Source organism: Phyllopteryx taeniolatus, chromosome 8 (genome assembly GCF_024500385.1).
Source record: "Phyllopteryx taeniolatus isolate TA_2022b chromosome 8, UOR_Ptae_1.2, whole genome shotgun sequence".
In the NCBI taxonomy this organism is placed as follows: Eukaryota; Metazoa; Chordata; class Actinopteri; order Syngnathiformes; family Syngnathidae; genus Phyllopteryx; species Phyllopteryx taeniolatus.
Genome location: NC_084509.1, coordinates 21,461,549 through 21,481,235, shown reverse-complemented (window position 1 = coordinate 21,481,235; position 19,687 = coordinate 21,461,549). Strand labels below are relative to the sequence as shown.

The 19,687-nt window shown below is 41.1% G+C and overlaps 1 protein-coding gene and 1 long non-coding RNA gene across 2 annotated transcripts in view; both read right to left on the bottom strand.

Moving 5' to 3' along the window:
- The window catches only part of LOC133482130 (uncharacterized), a 240,958-nt gene that overhangs the window by 144,379 nt on the left and 76,892 nt on the right, over window positions 1–19,687 (bottom strand). The window lies entirely within an intron of this gene.
- Window positions 929–5,751, bottom strand: LOC133482221 (uncharacterized). Its single transcript, XR_009789723.1, has 2 exons — window positions 1,153–5,751; window positions 929–1,074 (listed from the first exon to the last, which is right to left on the bottom strand). It is a non-coding gene; the product is annotated as an uncharacterized LOC133482221 (long non-coding RNA).

Below are 19,687 nucleotides of genomic sequence, written 5' to 3'. Positions count from 1 at the left end.
CATATAAAATAACGTTAATAACTTGACTGAAATGTCTTTACCCTTTGGACAGTGTTGCACATACCAGTGATTTAATTGGACGCATTTCAAAGAATCTTTATGCCTAATCTATGATAAATATATATGTAAATTATAAACATCTGTAGATGATATATCATACCAAAAATATTATTTTGGACTTTTCCAGACATCTCAGTGAAGTTGCAGTGTTGTCCATATGGATAAGGGGTTTTGGCTTCACAGTCTTAGGACTAACTAAAGGTTTGCAGCTGAAAAAAATGGGCGCAAACTTGATTGCTCACGCAAACAGATGTAGAAGCTAATCTACGTGCAGTACGTAGAGCGGTGCCAGAGTAGTGGGGTCAAAATGAAAGCCGGCGGGGAGACCGTTTCGGATCGTGTAAAAAAAAAATGTTAACTCGAAATCAAACCACAATAAAAAGTATTGTGACATTGCCTGTTATATTATTATTATTATTATTATATATTCTTAAGTATATATATTATATTTATATTATATATAAAAATGTCATGGTTGTAACAGCCCTATGAGACCGTAATTACTAGTGGTGTAACAATTCATTCATTATATCGATGTATCGATTTATATTCCTACGACCCGACTGGGTCGATCTGTGCTCGGCTAGTTAGTTTTTCGGAAGTAACTATATCAATTTCAATAATTTTAAAAGGTAATCAATTGATTGTATCGATACTACGTACTGGATTCAAGCAAGGCAGGCTTGATGTCGAGGTGTGTATATGCTGTATTATATTTGTATTTTATTGCATTTTATTGCAAAACAATACAATCAACCAATCAGCTTTTATTCAGCAGACTCAGTCTACTAGAAAACACATACAGTGCAGTACACAATAATGTCACGTGTGTGGAGTAGCTGGACCCAAGAGCAGGCGGAGGCAGATATAAAATGATGAACAGTTTATTGAGCAAGGGTTATGGAGGTGGTCCTGGATGTGTTGGCAGGCAGGTGGCGTGGACAGGTGGCAGGCAGTGGACAGAACAGGCGGCTGGCTTGGTCGAATGACGTGGGACAGGAACATGGGGGAACACTGGGAAATAGGAGACACAAGAGTTAACAAGGGAACGAGGAGTTAAGTGGCTTACTTGAGTACGGTGGGCCGTGGTACCGCTAGGAGAGGCTGCAATACTTTGGCGAGGATTTCCTGGAACAGGCAGGCTTAAATATCGATGGTGATGAGGCTGATTGGAGACAGGTGCTGAAAACAGAGAGGGGAGAGAGAGAGAGAGAGGACGCAAAGAGCCCTCCAAGCTCCAATAATGGAACTGCAGGGCAGTATATGACAAATAAGACATAAAAGGAAAGCAGATCAGGAAAATCTTCATATTTAATGAGCATAATTAGTTTTTATCCGATTCCCTTGCAAGAAACAATAAGAATCTAAGAAATCTATTATATTATGCAGGTATTTATTTCACAGTCACACTGGATGTATTTTTGGCTAAAAGGTTATTGAATCGATTTCCAGCCACTGTATCATTTTAAATGAACCAGTATTCTCCTTGAATTGATTTGGCAACCCCGAATTGTGATACAAATCGAAATGTTGCTAACATTAATCGTCACACCCCTGACAATTACCATAACTAAACCATAATGTCTGCAACCAAAATTAGTTTGACACCCCTGATCTATGTGCATACTTGGAGCAACTCACAAGAAAGAGCCATGCTATATCACCTGACACTCCTTTCAGGTTTTTGAAGTTTTCCCCAGTGTTAGGCTGGATAGGCAGATGCCTCCAATTGCCATGCACTCAGGACGAGCTAAATTAAAAAAAAAAAAACATAGCTTTTATGTGGTTCCTTGCTTAAATTATCGGCAACATCGATGCATTTTCTGTAACTCATTCACGTTTGTTTTTATCTTCTACTTCTTCCACTTTCAATTCCATCATTTCAAACTTTATTTTGCGCTCGTGGTGCTCTCCCAAATGTTCCAAGGTGAAAAGGATCAGCACTACCTAAAGTGCAAAACCCTTGTATAAATATGCCGGTTTCAATCAATTTTACACCTGTTGCCAATACTGTGACCAATGTTTTAGGATGAGTGAACACACATTTTTGCGCCCACTAGTTGGGACCTTAGGCAATCAGGCCCTTGGTGTTCACAAGTAGCATCATCATTTGTCTTTCGGATAATCATGCAAAAATATACTGTCTCATTGAGAGTGACATACTTTGCTCCTTCTTTGCAAAGGGAAAAACAAAGTATAGCCACAAGCATTTTTTTTTCTTGAACTGACATCACCCATCTGGCATGTTTTTAATGAGATATGCAACTTTAGAGGCCACCTCAGACTAACATATGGCTGAAATTCTCTCTTCATGTCATACCCCATGAAACACTGTGTAATGTTTTGCAGAAATGTTACCCAGAGTGCAAACATGTCCCTGGAGGAGACAATATAACACTAATGGTGTTATGTCATAGGGTGCGTGAGTATACATTAGACCGAGTGAAAGATGAGAACACATTAAAACAGAATGTGTTGCATGAGCTATAATGCCGTTAGTCAAAATGGCCCAAAACTGCATTTACAGTGTCGGTCGTCCAAGACAGGATATTGTGATGACGCAAGGAGAAACCGTGACCAGCGCCGCCTGACCGGATAAACGGTCTTCAAGTTAGCCTCAAGACGACAGCCAAAGGTAATGCTGCTAGCCTCATACCGCAGCTCGTCCTTTGCAGCCTGTAGAATGTTAATCTGCCCTCTCTGAGCATGCTTTAAACTTTTTACTGACACACCAGTTGGAGTAAAATAATTACACTCATTTATATTTAAATACAAGACACACGTCTTTTAATGCTAACAGGCAATCGAAAACCCTATTGATGGGCTAGCCAATATTAGCATTTGGTCACGGGAGGGATTTACCTTCAAATAACGAATATTCACACACAAACGCCATAGTAACACGTACAGGCAGATAAAATAACAATATCACAGGCATATATTCTTCCTAATCTGGGAAAAATGAGTTTATTAACGTTATAGCGAGACTTTCTTCTTCTACTCTTTTTTTAGCTTACAGTAAATGAGTAAGGCCTCTTTATACTCCCGCGTTCGCGCGGCCGACAGCGCCCACATTGCATCACGTGACCGAGACATTGGGTCGCGCGACCCTTATGCGACACATTGCAAAAACTGTTGCTGCGTGTAGAATGCGGCGGAGATCATCTCTCGTGATTGGTCCGTTTTAGTCACATGCTGTGATGACGTACTCAGCGTTCCCCTTGGTTCTTCATACCATCTACGCCGCTGCCTTCTTGATCCATTTTGCAGCATAATTAAATGTATGATCTGGTCATCTAGGTCCATTTGTTCGAGCAGACACTGTTCCACGGTCGCCATTGTTGTTGCTTTGTTCCTTGTTCTGGAAAGGAAAGTAAAAATGACTACCGGAAATGGCCAAAAAATGCAGAGGAAACTCCACCCTGTGGTGTCCTAGCCAATACCAGCCGTAGCGACACCCCCGACTTGGAGGAGAACTGCATTTTCAAAACTGCGCACATGGGTTGCGCTCGAGTATAAAGGCAAACTGCATGCGGAATAGCCGCAGTGACGTCAGCGTGGTCTCCGCCCGCGCCAGTATAAAGAAGCCTGTAGCTCCATGCATGCATCGCACCACACTGCCCCTAAGAGGCCAAGGCGCACACAGCAGAAACAGCTGATACAGTCATTGACTGTATAAATAGCCGTTAGTGTCCCCCAACGCTAACTTCTTCTTCTATTACGCTAAATTCTTCTTAGTCTGTTTTCTTCCTCGTATTCTGAAATCTAGACATTCCTCTTCGTAGTGCCCCTAGTGGGTGGAAGAATGGGGGAAAAAAATTCATGGTGTTTATGGGCACTTGCTTTGTCACGCGTTTTTGTTTTTGTTTTTCACCTGCCACAGAATGTTGTCATCGTGTCAAACACTAAAGGGACTGACTGAAATGACGTGAATAATAAGAACAGACGTGTAACAGTCCATTAAGTGCCTGGGTCTATACCTAAAACCTTTTCCAACTGCGGGCTGTCTGAAATGTTTATGTATGTGTATACTTAGTTACATGTATTGATTTTAGGTGATCACCATGTGTACCGTAATATCACGACCATAAGGCGCACTTAAAAGTCTTACATTTTCTCCAAAATGGATGGGGCGCGTTATAATGCGGCGCCCCTTATGTGTGCACCGAGTTCCAAAATCTGTAAATGTTATTGTGTGACTTTAATGAGCGCTCCGCTTGACTGACTGGGAGCATTTCCTGCCGACACGCTGCTGATATAGAGGAAGGCGGACGTGACTGAGGACAGTATGCGGACGGAAAGGGGGAAGGGTGCGCGTGACAGAGGAGGCTAAAGACACGCCCCCAGTAGGTATATAGCGCCGGTATGTGCATCGGTTTGGCTAAGGACCCCCGAAAATGGCCCCTACGAAGAGACACGCTTACGAAGCACAGTTTAAACTGCAAGCTATTAGTTACGCGGAGGAACATTGGAATCGAGCAGCCGCGAGAGAATTCAAGATCAAGGAATCCATGGTTCGCAAGGGGAGGAAGCAGGAAAACGAGCTTCGCCAAGTCAAGAAGACGAAGCTGAGTTTCCGCGGAAACAAGGCGAGGTGGCCCGTGTTGGAAGACCAACTTGAGCAATGGATTAATGAGCAAAGAACAGCAGGGAGAAACATCTCTACAGTCTCCATTCGACTGAGTGCAATAACTCGGAGCTTGCCATCATTCCAGGAGGCTTGACGAAGGAACTCGAACCGCTGGACATCCGTGTAAACAGGGCGTTCAAAGTGAAGTTGTGAGCGGCGTGGGAGCCATGGATGACAGACGGCGAACACAGCTTTACTAAGACTAGGAGGCAGCGCCGGGCGAGTTACGCCACAATTTGTGAATGGATTGTGGATGCTTGTGATAACGTGTCTGCTTGCACTGTTTTTCGAGCTTTCGTAAAAGCCGGCATCATTTCTGAGGAGTCGCACGGCCACGCGACTGACTCCGACAATGACGAGTTGGAACCTGGCGTGTTTGATTGAGAACTTGCCCAGCTGTTCATTTCGGGTACAGAACATGAGGACTTTGAAACTGAATAAACACCATCCCTCATCTACCTGGTGTTTCATGATGAATAGCTAGTGAGCTTTTTCTGAAGTTGCTTAGTTTTGTTAACACGATGCCTACAGCTGTAAATGTTCTTTTATACAATGTACAGACTTTTTGCAGACGGTAATTTGTCCACTGATGAACCAAAGGGATGATGTAATTTAAAAACTGGGGAAAACAAAGTTGTCATCATAAATGCGTATTTGTGCAATGTCCACTTGGAAAACATGCACTGTATTAAAATGTCTCCCATGGAGCAATGATATAGACTAACACTTTTTAATGAGACAGAATTCTGGGGTGTGGTTATTGCAGCTGTAATGGGAAGGTCAGTGACACCTTTGATACAACAGAACACTTGTCAAGCTCAGGAACAAAGAAGTGCACTTAAACGTGCTGAGCACAATCAGCCATCGACATGATGTCATGCAGAAGGAGAGAGAAGCCCGTCTAAACTGAGTCAGCTGTCTAAATACAAGTTAATGGCATGGCGTATGTCTCATCTACATGGCACTGCAAGAAACATGAGACATCCTTTATGAGAAACACATCACCAACCAGAATGTGTGTATGCATGAGCGTGAGTGCGTGACTTTCATCCAATCCCCACAGACACAAAAAGGACCCAGTAACAATTCACTATAAGTATGTGTAAATATTTACATTATAATCATCTCGGCTATGTTCCCATTCACACATTTTGTCAAATAAACGATGGAACAAAATTGTTAAGGATCTCTAGAAGGAGGCATTTTGCATTGAATTGATGAATAGGCGGCCGATGCTGGATGGATGCTCTCGCAGGATTATTTTATACTATCCAATTTTGTTTCTTTGTTTTGTTTTGTTTTGCATCATAACACATACAGGTATCGACTGACAGGACCCCAGAGGAAGAAAAGGTACAAGATACCAACGATATTAGCACTATTTCACTCTGGCAGTTTATCCAGCCACCCATTTGTAATACCACTTATCCTGTTCAGGGTCACTGGGAGCTGAAGTCAATCTCAGCTCATTTCGGGCAAAAGGCAGACTAGACTGGTCACCAGTCAATCACAGGGCACGTGTAGAGAGAGACAACGATTCACACTCACATTTACACTGTCACTGAGAAGGATAGAACCCACGCTGCCTGTACAGAAGTCACGTGAGTGAACCACTACACTGTCAGTGACTTTCTATCTTAAAAGATCTTAAAATAAAAAAGAAAGATCTTAAAATAAATATTTGGTGGGGTCCGGTTCCAAAGGATTTCTCAGGGCAAAGGTCCAGACCGGAATGTTTTGATTTGCATAACCGACCTATCCATCCATTTTCTGTACCGCTTATTCTCACTAGGGTCCCATGTGTGTCGGAGCCTATCCCAGCTGATTTTGGGCGAACTGGTCGCCAGCCAATCACAAGGCACATACTGTATAAACAAACAAGCATTTACATCACACATCCACCGTGCCGTCATTAGTTGAACCCATTTCACTTAATTAATGTTTTTCTCATGCAGGTTGTCAGTGATTTGGTTTGTTACTGAATGATTTGCAGGTCCTCTTAGCATGTCCAGCTGTGAAAACCTCAAGCAGTCTAATATCTGGCATCAGCCAGCTGTCTTTGTTGTGATGTCACCCGTCTGAGGTCACTGCCGCTGTCATCGAGTGGCAACCAGCACCTTGTAAATGGTATTCATGACAAGGCAGACGTAGTACAAGCAGACTATATGGACACATGTACATTTATTAATTATTCAATCAGGGATATGCTACAAATTCCATCTGTGTGTCCAGCATTTCAGAAGTTCCTTTACTGTCCATGCATGAATGAGCCGGTGGTGCACAAAGCAAGGTCTAAAAGCATGCTTGGATGACTTTGATGTGGATGAATTTGTTTGGCTCACGTAGAGCCCTTAACTCAACCCAAATTTAACATTTTTGAACAGAGATTTTGAGCCAGGCCATCTCTTCCAACACAAATGACCTTCTGCCTTAAAATCAGCCAATGTGGCGCCCTAGGCAAGATTTTATACAGTGGCCCCCTCTAACAACGATTTACATAAGTTTACAAACAAGTCGAATACCAATAGTTTTTAACATTGCCTTTAAATCAAAAGATAACATGCCAAACAATTTAAAATATAAAACAGCTTTTTTTTATTTTTTTTATTTCATGACTGTATCGTTACTGCCAGACAAATAATGCCAGTTACTTGCTGTTACAACAGCGAATGGGACAAATCAAAAGTAGCAACAACATGACCGCTCTTTCTCCCACTTTTGCCGCTCTTCTTTCTTCCCTGTGTTTTGGACGGTTTTGGTCGTTTTGATATATTTTCAGAGTTTCTAGGGTCACATCAATAAATTTGCCTATACCTCAACAGAGAGCAAACAGTATACCAATCAGCCAAAGGAGGGAGTATTTGTTTTTATCATTTGTAATATTAATTGGGCATTTCTTTGAATTTGAATCTATGTTGTCGATGTATTCCATTTTAAAAGTTAGCTGTCAAGTTGTTGCAAATATGTGCAGCTTCCCCACTTGAGATTGATCCAGCGAAGGAAGATTTCATCTGAATTTTACTCAATGACCAAGAAACTTTTTCCTTTTGTCTCATTTTATTTTAGCATCAAGTAGGTTTACTTTAGTTTAGGGGGAGGCTGACTCTGACTCATAGAGCAGACCTCTCATCTTCTGCCTCTCCTCTACACCAATTCCTTAGCTTGTTTACATAGATGTTTGACTTATCTTGTACTGTGTTATACTTTATATTTTACTTTTGCTGTACCAATGTAATAGAATTGACTATTTAGAATCCCAGTTGACGATTTAGCATCCCAGTGGTGCCTCCAATTTGTAGAGACTCGAGACTTGAAAAGGTCTCCAAAAGGTCTCCCAAAAAATGGTATCAGTTTACAACCCCAATTCCAATGAAGTTGGGACGTTGTGTTAAACAGAAAAACAGAATACAATGATTTGCAAATCATGTTCAACCTATATTTAATTTAATACACTACAAAGACAAGATATTTAATGTTAAAACTGATAAACCTTATTGTTTTTAGCAAATAATCACTAACTTAGAATTTTATGGCTGCAACAGGTTCCAATAAAGCTGGCACAGGGTCATGTTTACAACTGTGTTACAGCACCTTTTCTTTTAACAACATTCATTCAACGTTTGGGAACTGAGGACACTAGTTGTTGAACCTTTGTAGGTGGAATTCTTTCCCATTCTTGCTTGATGTACAGCTTCAGATGTTCAACAGTCTGAGGTCTCCGTTGTCGTATTTTACGCTTCATAATGCGGCATACATTTTCAATGGGCGACAGGTCTGGACTGCAGGCAGGCCAGTCTAGTACCCGCACTCCTTTACTACGAAGCCACGCTGTTGTAACACGTGCAGAATGTGGTTTGTCATTGTCTTGTTGAAATAAGCAGGGGCGTCCATGAAAAAGACGTTGCTTGGATGGCAGCATATGTTTCTCCAAAATCTGTATGTACCGTTCAGCATTAATGGTGCCTTCACAGATGTGTAAGTTACCCATGCCATTGGCAGTAACACAGCCCCATACCATCACAGATGCTGGCTTTTGAACTTTGCGTCCATAACAATCCGGATGGTTCTTTTCCTCTTTGTCCTCTTTCCCGTAGGACACGACGTCCACAATTTCCAAAACCAAATTGAAATGTGGACTCGTCGGACCACAGAACACTTTTCCACTTTGCATCAGTCCATCTTAGATGAGCTCGGGCCCAGAGAAGCCGGCGGCGTTTCTGGGTGTTGTTGATAAGTGGCTTTTGCTTTGCATAGTAGAGTTTCAAGTTGCACTTACGGATGTAGCGCCAAACTGTATTTACTGACATTGGTTTTCTGAAGTGTTCCTGAGCCCATGTGGTGATATCCTTTACACATTGATGTCAGTTTTTGATGCAGTGTCGCCTGAGGGCATTCAATGTTGTTTTTCGGCCTTGCTGCTTACATGCAGTGATTTCTCCAGGTTGTCTGAAACTTTTGATGATATTATGGACCGTAGATGATGAAATCCCTAAATTCCTTGCAATTGTACATTGAGGAACATTGTCCTTAAACCGTTCGACTATTTTCTCACGCATTTGTTCACAATGAGGTGAACATCTTTGCTTGTGAATGACTGAGCAATTCAGGGAAGCTCCTTTTATACCCAATCATGGCACCCACCTGTTCCCAAATAGCCTGTTTACCTGTAGGATGTTCCAAGCAGGTGTTTGATGAGCATTCCTCAACTTTCTCAGTCTTTTTTGCCACCTGTCCCAGCTTTTTTGGAACGTGTTGCAGCCATAAAATTCTAAGTTAATGATTATTTGCTAAAAACAATAAATTTTATCAGTTTGAACATTAAATATCTTGTTTTTGTAGTATATTCAATTAAATATAGGTTGAACATGATTTGCAAAGTATTGTATTCTGTTTTTATTTATGTTTAACACAACGTCCCAACTTCATTGGAATTGGGGTTGTACTTTAATTATTGACTCCTTGGCGACCCGGCTCGTCTCCAGGAGACATCGCAGAAATATCTCCAGACTCCAGTCGTAATCAGGTCGCTAACTAGTCTGCAGGCCTTTGAGATCAGCCCTAAGAACTAGCTAGCTAATAGATAGCTACATTTGGGTGAGGTCTTCTGATCAATGCATTAAAAAGGAAAGGCACTTCAATTAAAATTCCTTTTCATTTTAAAATTGATGGCTAACCACACACGTGAAACTAGACAATGATGACAGTGGGCTATCTTTATTGGTTTTATGATTTTAAGACTGTATGGTCTTCACCTTGGGATGTTTTGACTGACTTTTCTGATCTGCGCAACTTTATTTTTAAACGTTGCCAAAGTTTATCATGGGCCTGGCCTGAGAAATTTTTAGATAGGCTGACATTCCGATATTCTCTTTTGTGCAGCATGGAAATGTTGAGTTTCACCTGCACATTTCTATTGTGTGTGTGTGTGTGTGTGTGGTTGTGTATGATGGGTGGAGTGTTTAATGAGAGGGAAATGAATGACAAAAAAGAAGAGAAATCCCCTCCCCTTGACGCCAGAACCAGCACACTAGTTACTAGCCACACAGCATGTTGGCCAACGCTAACAGCTGCATTGCTTCAGTAAGTTTAATGATCATACACCATCATCGAGCCACCACACCCAAACTCAATGTAGCCCAAAATCCCCTTTCTCTCCCCCTCCTTTCCCCCATCGTTCTTTCTCTCTTTCCATCTTAATGCAGTTTTTGTGTTGCACGTTCCAGGTAACGCAACACTAACAAGGCACACATGGACTGCAGCCACGTGTTCATTCGGCTGCCTTGTCACTGAGCACTAACAGCATCGTCCTCAATTTCTATGACAGCTCTGACGTCTCCGGTCTTCCAAATATAGATGCTATACTCATGCCACTTGTTTGCACACATTTGCTTTCACAAAGTCAATTACATCATGCAATTTTTACAAATTATTTTGAGCCGCATGCATGACCTGAACAAGCTGTAACTACAGTAAGTACTTGGTGGATGCATTGTGCTAATGAAAGATGACATTGCTCCTTGCGGTTAAATAGCAAGAAGAATTACGTCTCGTTGATGCTTATGGCGTCATCCACTGTATTACATAATTGTAGAAATTACATTGAGCCACTTTTGCTGCTCAATATGAATGCCTTTACTAATTTACGAGATTTTTATATATATATATATATATATATATATATATATATATGTGTGTGTGTGTGTGTGTGTATATATAATTTTAACGTTTAGTCACGAATAAATACTGCTGGAAATATATGGGCCAAAAGTCTTCTCATGCTTTGGACTTCAGTGTCATAGTTTGATAAGTCTTAGCTCTTTAGACATCTTACTGACCAGAATCAGTAATGACAGTCAAGTGAAACAGAAAAGGAATGTTAATCTCAAGTGAGTAATACTACAATGACTAATCAGATAATCGGATTAATAGGGGCCAGGAAAGTGTTGCCTTGCATTAGTCGTGTCAGTTTGACAAATGTTTGGCAATGTTATTGTCAAAATCATATGCTTGTTGTCATCTGGCTTCAGCACCAACATTAGTCAGTTCTTCAGTGTTGTGGCACGAGTGGTTGTTTTGGGGCAATTTTGTAAATATGGTTTTGAGAAACACATATGACTTTAGAAAATGCACTGGAGCTATGGTAAGCAAGAGTTGAAACTGGGCTGTAGCACAGATTAAGCACTAACTTCTTCCAAATGTGCAGTGACACAGTGGAAGGTGACATCATCAATGCATAAACCATTTTGCGTTGGAGCTCTTTGCAGGGGAAAGTCCCTCTGTTTCTGTTGCTGGTAAGATGTGAAAAGAAAAAAACAACACGACACACAAGACTGAACTTGACCACCTCAAGAAAGGCTGACCCAACACACAGGCATGTTCCCACCATCCACTGCTCTATATGCATATGTGTGTATGTGTGCGTGTGCGCAAATGCTGACCCTATGTTCCCATACTGCAACAGGTGCCGCTGATTAACAAATGCCCCTCTCTTCGAAGAATTTTGCGAGGGAAAAAAACTGTGGCCACTCCCTTCCCAGTGGGAACATGTGTTTTTAGTCCATTTGGCAACAGTCCAGGTCAAAGAGAGTGCTCGTAGTTCTTTCTGCATAGACGAGCGTCACGCCAGGGTCAAACCTAGACTCTGAAAATTATTTAGTCGAGACTTTCCCTGAATGGATACAAACATATTCAACAAATGTTTACATTTAAATATTCCCGAAAGACTCAATTTATATCAAGGCAATGATGGCCTATAATTCCAGGCATCCAGGATATAGTGTATTTATTTTTTTAGAAGACATGCAGAACAAGAGGTAAAGCAAATTAATGGATGGATGGATGCTAGTTTGTGACCGTAACCACCTGTCTCATGCAAATGAGCCACTGCTCACCCCACCATCCTCTACTACAGGGTGTGCCAACGCAAGTACGGCTTTCTTTACCATGACGATAAGTAGCAGAGTTCGTGGGTGGCTGCTTGTGCTCAAACTTGCCGTCAAGTCTAAAAAGTGAGTATGAAGCACTCGTGAGGTTTCATAAAGGCAGTAAAGCATCAATTGTTTTTTTACTTGTGAAGACGGCACTCCATCACCAAGCCACCGAAGTACAGTGAACCCCCACTTATCATGGGGGATAAGTTCTAGACGCTTCCCCAATAACTGAAAATAAGCAAGACAGAGAGAGCATGTAATTTTATATATATATATATATATATATTGTAGTTGTACCTCTCCCACACCCATTAAACACAAACTTATTAAAACAAACATTCTAAAGTATTGCTGTCACTCTCTTACTCGTTTAGTTCTCCAAATATTGTTTTTTGTTACTCCAAGTTGTAGTTCACAGTAAAACTGACACATCAAACAAAAGAGAATTAAACATTGTTTATTTAAACACAAATAAAGACCAAAATGTTTTAAACCACACCACATAAATAACGTCTAACAAAAGTCTTCTTGCTGACTGCTAACATAATAATAATAATATAATAAAAATAATGCAAAAAAAAAACATAGATATGGTAATTAGCATTCATTGATGTTAGAGTAATTATAACAAGTGTGCACATCACAATTATGGTCCGGTTCTCAAAGGAACACTTGAGGTTGTTGCTTGGTGCATATTTTTTTTTTTTCATGACCCACCCACCTCACTGGATACACGTAGACTTTCAGTGTCAGCTGATTCGGCGCAGTTCTCTAGGGCAGTGGTCCCCAATCATTTTATCGCTATGTATCGGTTACACGTAGACACATTTTGACCTGAAATGCGTGCAAAGTGCAACTCCATTCGGCTTCACACTGCACAATGAAAAAGAAGCGATGAAAGCTTTTAGCAGAGGTCGGCCACTTGGAATGCCCTTAAAAGCAGATCAGTGTGTGCATGGCAACCAAAAGTAAATCTTACAGTTGGTGAAAAATATTTCAATATGACATTCCTTAACAATTACGTTATGAATATGGAAGTGAGTGAATGACAGCTGATAAGCACGAGTCTGGGAAAGACCAGAGACACAAGGTGCCTCAAGATTGAAATGGCTGTTAAATTAACCTTTAGACCTGTCATTCATCATCGAAGATTTGGAGGAGGGTTCCGTTTGTGTTAGTTCCAGCGTCATGTTTCTCCTTCCTCCTTTTTCCACTCTTCTTCACTCCTCTTTCTATCCTTTCCTCCCACATCTTCATAGCTATCACGAGTGGTGAAGAAATACCTGAATCCAGCTGTGGCCCGTACTTCCTGACAAAATGGTAATGTAATCCACGTTGTCCTCTGTGCTTCACTATTCATATCAGTCCTGATAAAGCGTGTGCCATCTGTCTCCAAAATGATTACATTGAAAAAACATCTTTGAAAGAATAACATTACAAAGTTACATTACACTCATGGGCATTAACTGGCACACCTCCACAGCCTTGCGCTGACCTGTTAGCTTGGGCTTTAGGAGTTTTAGTGAAATTATGTTGGAATATCCTCCTCTAGAAAAAAAAGCACAGCTTTCGTTTGCTCATAACAGGGCCTAAGATTAGCAAAAAGAAAGGACCTCTGGCAGGTGAGAATTCAGAAGAGATGTGGAATTTGCAACATTTCTGCTCTACATGTACGTTTATCACCTATTTTTTATTTTAATTGATTGTACATTCCAAAAAATAAAACTTCAAACCGATAATATTTACTGTTATAGTACCGTAATTTCTCGTGTATAATGCACACCCATGTATAATATGCTTCCCCAAAGTTGACCTCAAAATTCTGGAAAATACTTGCATACTTGCATTTTTACAATGCATGAGTTTACTTCTACCCATATGATCAAAACATGAAGTCTTATCTGTATTTTTTTTTTTTTTTTTCAAAGAATTATTCTGAAGTTAAGCACTTTATTTGAACACGTAATACGGGATTCAAATTAAATGGTCAAGCATTTCAGAAAAGCATTATGATTAATGAAAACATAACCATAAAGAAATTAATGATGGGTTTTATTCAGTCATCAGTCATATTTAAAAAAACAAACAAAACAAAAAAACAATATTTCACAAATTCTGCCAGGATATCTAAACTTATGAGCACAATTGTGTTTAGTCAGCCACCAATTGTCCAAGTTCTCCCACTTAAAAAGATGAGAGAGGCCTGTAATTTTCATAATGGGTTATACCTCAAAATGGAAAGAAAAAAAAATCCAGAAAATCACGTTGTCTGATTTTTAAAGAATTTATTAGCAAATTATGCTGGAAAATAAGTATTTGGTAAATAACAAAAGTTCATCTCAATACTTTGCTTTATACCCTTTGTTAGCAATGACAGAGGTCAAACGTTCAGTGTAAGTCTTCACAAGGTTTTCATACACTGCTGCTGGTATTTTGGCCCATTCCTCCATGCAGATCTCCGCTAGAGCAATGATGTTTTCAGGCTGTCGTTGGGCAACACAGACTTTCAACTTCGTCCAAAGATTTTCTATGGGGTTGAGCTCTGGAGACTATCTCGGCCACTCCAGGACCTTGAAATGCTTCTTAGAAATCCATTCCTTCGTTGCCCGGGTGTTTGGGATCATTGTTATGCAGAAAGACCCAGCCACGTTTCATCTTCAATGCCCTTGCTGATGGAAGGAGGTTTTCACTCAAAATCTCACGATACATGGCCCCATTCATTATTTCCTTTACACGGATCAGTCATCCTGGTCCCTTTGCAGGAAAATAGCCCCAAAGCATGATCTTTCCACCCCCATGCTTCACAGCAGGTATGGTGTTCTTTGGATGCAACTCAGCATTCTTTCTCCTCCAAACACGACAAGTTGAATTTTTACCCAAAAGTTCTATTTTGGTTTCATCTGACCAAATGACATTCTCCCAATCCTCTTCTGGATCATCCAAATGCAGTGGCATATTAGAATAAAAGTGTACAGCTTTTTCATAACCACGAGATAGCGGCATACATTTATAAAATGTTTTTTTCCATTTGCCCCTATACCTATGTATAATGCGCACTATTGACTTCTGACAATTTTTTGGGGGGGGAAATGCGCATTGTACACAGAAATTACGGTAAGACTCTATTACCAATAAGTCATGCTACTAACGTAACAGCCCTGCCTGACATCAGCTTGTTTACAGTGCTAATGCTACCTTATTATTGCTAGCGCTGCTATCTTGTTGAAGCTGGTCAACGTTCTCTTTGACTATTTATCACAACTACGCACTTTTCATCATCACGTGCCATTATGAATGGCCATATTTAAGAAAGGCACTCATGCATGTCAGATAGGGGTATGGCTTTGGTCAGAGACTCGCTGCATTAGTGAAGTGAGGCTACAATCAAATCTTGCTAGTGCTGAGCGCTGCTTACCACAACTCGGGAAGTTGTGATTTGGAAGGAAGAATACTTGGAAGACCTCAACAGATCCACCAACACGCCTTCCCATGAGGAAGGAGACTCTCGGCACTCTGAGGCAGGCTCTCCTATCTGTGGTGTTGCAGTCACCGCGGTGGTTTGAAAGCTCATTGATGGCAGTCACCTGGGTGTGGATGAGCTCCGCCTGGAGTTCCTAAAAACTCTGGATGTTGTGGGGCTGTCATGGCTGATATGCCTCTGCAACATACAGTGTACAGCAGGGTTTTGACGTTTGGGGTGGCCACGCTGAAGCCCCCCTAAAATAGGCCTAATGACGTCATGGGGGGACAGTTCCTCTGGATTGGCAGACTGGGGTGGTGGTACCCCTTTTTTAGAAGAGGGATCGGAGAGTGAGTTCCAACGCTAGGGGTATCATATCACACTCCTAAGCCTCAATTATGAGTTCTATTAAAGGGTGCTATAGAAGAAGGTCCTTTAGGAAGTTGAATCTCAGGAGGAACAGTGTGGTTTTCTTCCTGGCTGTGGAACAGTGGACCAGCTCTACACTCTCAGGAGGGTTCTGGAGTGTTCATTGGAGTTCGCCTAAGCAGTCTACATGTGCTTTGTGGACTTGGAGAAGGCGTTTGACCAATGTCCCTCAGGGAGTCCTGTGTAGGGGCTCTGGGATAATGGGGTACCGGACTCCTAGTGCGGCCTGTTCGGTGCCTGTACGACCGGTGTCAGTTTGGTCCGCACTGCAGTAAGTCAGATTTGTTTCCAGTCAGAGTTGGACTCTGTCAAGATTGTCCTATGTCACCGATTTTGTCCATAACCTTTATGGACATAATTTGCAGCCAAGGCTTTGAGGGGGTTCAGTTTGGGGCCGTTGGTATTGTGTCTGTGCTTTTTGCTCATGATGTGGATCTGTTGGCTCCATAAACTCTTGCTGGAGCAGTTCGCAACTGACTGTGAAGCGGTTTGGCTGAAAATTAGCACCTCCAAATCTGAGGCTATGGTCCTCCATCGGAAAAGGGTGGAGTGCTCTCTCCAGGTCAAAGAAGTGATCCTGTCCCAAGTGGAGGAGTTCAAGTATCTCGGGGTCTTGTTCACGAGTGAGGCAAGAATGGAGAGGTAGATCGACAGTAATATTGGTGCAGCGTCTACTGTGATGTGGACTCTGCATTGGTCTGTTATGGTGAAGAAGGGGCTGAGCAGGAAGGCAAAGCTATTGATTTACCCGTCGATCTCCGTTCCCCACCTCACATGACAAGGCCGTACGCACCCATATATCCATCCATCCATCCATCCATCCAACCATCCATCCATGGACCATTATTTTGCTCTGTATCATTCTACTGAGCAAGGGTTATTCAAGTTTTATTCACTGCTATTTTGGAAACAAGATTTAATAAAGTGTATTAGCACCTCAGCTTTTGGGAGAGTTGGTAGCTGTTGCTGCTCTAAGAATTCTGTGGAAAACAACTTTAGTGGAAACTGAACTAAACAAGTCTAAACTGCAAGTGAGACCCCAAAGTTTACTTCTTCGTGTTAACGAGAAAATATACTGTAAATAGATCTTGTCGAAATGTCTCGTGATTAAAGTGTATGGACACAAACTTTGAGAGGGGCTGAAAGAATAACACCACAGTAACCCAAAGAAGTTGACAATGACAATGGTTTGTGTATTGTTTGACTTCCTCATCATATCTGGATGGGGCATTCAAGTGCATTACTTGCAGTACAGGCACAGTAGGCCTAGTCCTGTGCAGTAAGAGCTCGCTCATTTCTTTAAGAGTAGGTAAATTGAAGTACAGAAGCTCCTCGCCTCGCCCCTTTAATGCAACAAAGGTGCATTAGCGCTAACTTGTTTAAGGCTTTGTGTGACAGTCAAAGTCTATCTCTGTAACAAACTTGATTAAAAAGAGGAGGGCAGCTTTTTCTAATCCTCCAGCTCCAAAGCATTTTTTAGGTACACTTGAGTAGGTATATTTAGTAGGGGTTGCATGACTTCAGATTATTTTAAATGAACACTAATGTGATGGTCGATGATGGTGTAGTGGCCTGATTTTGGTGCAGGCAGCATGGGTTCAGTTCCCACTCAGTGATGGTGTGAATGTGAGTATGAGTGATTGTCCATTTCTATATGTGCACTGCTACTGACTGGCGACCAGTTCAGGGTGTAGTCCGCATTTCGCCCGAAGTCAGCTGGGATAGACGCCAGCACCTCGCTACCTTGAAGTGGATAATCAGTATTGAGAATGGATGGACTAATGTGATGAAAGTTGACAGTGACTACTCACTAATGACTTTATTGATATTTTACTATTACTTTAAAGGTCCCACAGTTTACCAAACCAACTTTTTCTAGTATTTGGGATGTTATATTGGCTTGATGGATGAAATATGAATGAAAAATTGTGCACGCGTTCTTGAGTTTCAGATGTTTTTCTGCCGAGAGCTTATCTACATCACTAGCAAAGATCTCCGCCTATCTCTCCGCTCCCAAGCCAGTGCTGTCAACATAACAAACATGTGTCTTAGCCAAATATGGACAAAGCAGATACAAAACTGGGTCAAACAGAAGTAGCTGTCAGAAGGTCCTTTTACGGACACTTGTAATACAAAACCAAGGTGTTGGTTTTTTTTTAAATGAAATTTACACTTTTATACTATGTTCATGTTAGTCACTCTATGGAGGTCTAAATAGCCAAAATATGGCACGTTTAAAAAAAAATCAGGGAATGCTTAGCAATAATATATATGCAAGCAAATTTACACAAAACAGCATGTACATCAACAACATGCAACAACTCAGCTGTTAAATTTTACATTAAATACACGTTAGACCACAAGATCGAGTGAAGGCTTGCCCGTTGTCGCATGAGGATATTTCCAGCCAGAGGAAAATAGGTGTGCCTGCCGCTGGGACAGCTAGGTATCGTTTGCACAACTTGGCAAAAGGGGTAAACCTGTCCTGTTTCTTGGCCAAGTGGGTTCTGCGTTTTGGGAGTTTTTTTGGTGTTTGCTGAAAATAATCACAGACCTCTTCATGTAGGTTGAATCATTCTCCGCTCTCCTTCTTCTTTGATAGTGTGGGCCAAATATTTTCCAAATCCTACTAGCTTTGTTCCCCTCTACTGTTCTCCCTCACTTACCAAAGCTGCACATTCAGAAATAGAAAACAGTTTAAATAAATTAAGGGAACAAACACATTTTATTTCGTGCCCTCTTCTGTTGCTGCAAGCAGCTCTGACTAGTTAATGGGACGACGTTACGCTCTAAACGTCATTGTGGAGTAGTAAAGTCGACTAGCCTGACTAACACCCAATGGATAACAAAAAAAATCCCACCTAATGGAATATTAAATGATTCTTTTCCTACATAGTCAGTTCATTAACTTTAATAATCATTGTAAAACTATTTGTTTCTTTTGTCCAGTCAGATAGCATAGAGAAGTGAAGACCACATGAAGAGTATTTATGACCTTTTAAATCATTGTCTCTGTTCTCCTGAGACATTATAGTCTTAGAGCCATGAAAGCAAAAGAGCCTTACTAGGAGAAAAAGTAAACACTTGATGCTAAAAAGCCATGTTAGATGGATGTTTTTCTCTAAGTGGATTGTGTACATACATACTGTATACTGTATAGAATTGAGAAGGTCAGCAATTAGTCACTGTGCCACTGACAAAACACAAACTCACGACCTTCCAAACGTTGAGCCAATTAAAACCTACCTCTTAGGCTGAACATAGTCTGTACCAGGATGCTTGTAATGGTCATACAGTATGACTCTTTTTGAAATGTTAAAAGCGTAAAACATTTCTCAAACACTCTTAACCTTAATGACGAATTACAAGGGTTTAATGCATCTCATTTTAAAAATTATTATTCTATACTTCATAAAACCTTTACATACCATGTACTGAATGTTTTAGTACATTTTGAAATTCTTAACTGCTTGCTATTTAAAGGGGAGTTTACAGTTTAAAAACCGCTAGCAAGATTTGATTGGAGCCTCACCTCACTAATGTAGCGAGTCTCTGACCAAAGCCGTACACGTTTGACATGCATGAGTGCCTTTCTTAAATAAAAAATTCTCCACTGCCCGCCAACGCACCTCAAGGTCCACTTCCATTACCTTCTCTAATAAACTGTTCATCATAACC